Source organism: Phytophthora infestans, genomic scaffold (assembly GCF_000142945.1).
Source record: "Phytophthora infestans T30-4 supercont1.25 genomic scaffold, whole genome shotgun sequence".
Classification (NCBI taxonomy): Eukaryota; Oomycota; class Peronosporomycetes; order Peronosporales; family Peronosporaceae; genus Phytophthora; species Phytophthora infestans.
The window spans coordinates 1,712,562-1,716,040 of record NW_003303734.1 but is presented as its reverse complement, the minus strand read 5'-3'; positions in this window follow the sequence as shown (position 1 = coordinate 1,716,040).

The window sequence follows — 3,479 nt, the reverse complement described above, 5'->3', positions numbered from 1 at the left end:
CAGGTAGAATCTGGCGGTGATCACCGCTGAATTCCATTACCTTTCCGCCGAACGGCTCCAGCTCGTTCTTCATAATTTTTTTAAGCGACCTATCAACAGCCTCAAAGCAAGCTCGGTTCATCATCGGCGCTTCGTCCCAAATGATCAAACTCGCGCTACGAAAATCAATTCGACGTTTTACCTCTGCCATGAAAGGCTGCACGTCGACGTCTCGGTTAGTTTGCGGGAAATCCGGAACGTCGAATGCGCGATATGACCTCCAGTTAACAGCGTGGCTGCAATCCCACTCGATGCAGCCGCGATGGCAGCCTTACGTTGCATCCGAACGTGAGCGAGTATTTGCTAGAGTAGAAACGACTTTCCTGTTCCACCCGGACCATCCAAAAAGAAAAGCTTCTCCCCTCCAACCGGTCTGCTCACAGCAGCAAGCAATTGGTAAAAAATATCCCTCTGGTTGCTGTTCAAGCGGTTTGCCTGCTCCGCAACATGCTCCAGCTCGTTTTGGGGATACGCGTCAATCTCTTGCTGAAAAACATCAACAGACGCTGTATCCGGGTCGTCCACTTGAGCAGATACATCGTGGTAAGCGGCTAGCAGAGGAAGGTCGTACATGTCGAGACACTTTTGATTCGAAGCCAAGTAATCAGCCAGGCTCTTCAATGCCTTGTACTCCGCCATTCGAAGACGCACATCATTTTCGCGCACATTATGGAGGTCTGCGTCTCTTTCCTCAATGCTACTTGCGAAAGACTCGGACATTTCTTTCTTAAACCTGTCCCATTGAACTTTGGCATTACTAGGCATAGAGTAAACCAAAATGGTGCCGAAGCGTTGGCGTAGCTGGTACGGCATCTTGGCCTGGGCGGCTTCGCGTAAGCAATGTATCCACTCGTCATCATTTTCCAAATACCCAAGCACTAAAGCCGCTTGCTGATATGTAGGATGCTCAGTACCATCAACCGTCAGAAGATGCGCAAAGGACTTAGGCGAGCGTCGGCTACACAGGAGAAGTCGCAAGTAGAAGCGTTCCGGGCCCTGCGGCGAAACGTGTACCAAGCGTCCCAGAGAAGCAACGTATTTCTTGTACGGTTCCCACGTCTTGTGTTCTGTCCACCTGTACTTCCGCGGTACATCCTTGTACAGTAGATTGGCCGTAGCTTCTGGGTTACGCGCGCACAGCTTATAAACTATGTCAGCATGGATCTGTCCCCGCGGTTAATCAAGTTATGGGGCGGGGGGGGGGGGTCATCGTTGGTCGCGATAAGCAACCATGCCCATTCCCTTCAAATGGATAGGTAGCGTCACGCCAGAATGTGTTGATCCTTGCGTTGGATGCATGAATAGCCGCATGCAAGCTTCTACCCGAGAAATATATCTCCCGAGCAGATACTGAAAAATTTCGCTCGCCCGAATTTCTTCGCCTTCAATCGTGATTGTCGTCATGTCGGAGCCTTTGTAGACGTACTTGTAGATGTAGTTGATGACCTTGTTCGTGGCACAGGCGTCAACGTTGATGTGGCAGTTGTACTTCTGCGACAGGAACGGATTGTACGGGACCACCCATCGATTGATGGTCGCGTTGTCCCATACTTTCCCCCTTATGACACAAAACTCCATCCGGACGGCGACCACGCTTGTCTGTGGGGTATTTGGCGAGGGTCGTCACCGTTTCGTCCGCGAGCGCCTTTGGAAACTTCTTGAAACACCTTCCATTCTTCATGCACGGGCATTTCGGGTTCTGTTGACCACAGGGTCCATGCACCATATTGGAAATCACCGTATCATACAGCTCAGGGAACTTCTCTTTGTCCGGAACCTCCGCGAACACCAGCTTATCGACGTCTACCTCTGTCCTCCGGCCGCAGGATAAACAGTATGTGGGCGTGGGAAAGCCCACGCTTCTAATATTCCACTACATGGACTCGAGCGGTTTATTCCCCAGCACACCTTCATCGAGATCCTTGCTAAGCGCTTTTAGTTTCTCCATGAACACGGGAGCCACGATGTCCGGTCAGTCGGATGCCTTCTCCCCACGGCGTAAGTTCTCCTTGATCTCAGGCCAGTTCGGGTTGCATGTCATCGTAATGAACAGGTTAGGGGCTCCTGTTTCTCGGACGATAGCCATGACATCCAAGAAGCGTCGGTACACGTAGCGGGGACCACCTGTAAACTTCGGAGATATGATGATCGTGCGTCCAAGCTCACCCGCATCTGGCTCCGCCGACACCTGCTCCGTATTATTCCCACGCCGAGTCCTACGTATGACCGCCTCGTCGTCAGTTGCCATTCTGTGAATTTTAACTGACTCGCCACGCGATGCGTCCGTGGGTCACTGGAGGGTTTCCCATCGATACTGGAGTTGGTTCTTCTGAATGAAGCGCAGGCGTTCTTGTTCGCATTTGGCTCATTGATCAACACAGTATTGCTGCATCAGTCGTCACCGCGCAGGATAAGAGAATTACTAACCGTCCGGTTGTAAAGCAAATACGCCTCATATTCCCGTATGGACATCGTTAACGGGTCCCCGTAGCGATCGACGGGATTACCAACGTACGGGATATCGTAAGTCCAGTCCTTCTCCTCATACGGAAAGAGTAGAGGGTACTGGAGCGGGTCGTAGGTAACGCTCGTCTCAAAGATGCGCTTGAAACCTCCTCCTGTCGTGTGTAGGATAATGATCCGATGCGTTTGTGTCGATCACAGCGGCCGCCACCTCTGATGCAGTTGGGGTGTTATGCGTACCCGGATTTGCATTCTGTGTGACGTGCAGACGCAGCTTAAGGTGATCCCCCTCCGGAAGAAACTTACTCAAGCCTAATGACGGATCATGGTCATCAACGTCTTCCCCTGTCGCTCGGCGTCGTTCGTGCTCCCTGATGGCTGCTGCATACGCCTCCCATCCGCGATCTATCACAAATCTACGTGAGTTGATATATTCTTGTGTGTACGGGCTGTGCGCCACCATCATCTGGTCAATTTTTTCATAACGGCGCGATCGAGGCCTTGCTTCATGTTCACACGACTTCGCACACGTGCATCTATATCTGGATCGTTAACGTAAACTTGGGCAAACATGGAGCGACCGAAGGTAGGAGGTAGTAACGATCCCTTGCGATGGCACACTGACCCTTATACACGGAAGTTGTAGACACCATTCCGTGTCACGCTTTCATCAACGCTAAGAGGCCGAGACCGCGAAGCTCCCAAGGACGTAAATACAAAAACGTTGTTGTAGGCCTGGATTGACCGCATGAAGATTGGGTTTTCGAAAAGTGTCAGAAGCGCATCAGGTGCTGTTCGTGAAGATGGAACGAGCACCAGTCCGTTACGACAGCAGCATCCACCTGTCTCTTGAGAAAACTCCCACGCGTTGCAAAAGTGACAGAGCTGTTCGCAGTCTCGACGGTTGTTCTTGTAACGCGTGAAATAGTGTCGACACCGTCCTTTTTGGAAGGATCAAAATCTTCGTGGTGCGCAAG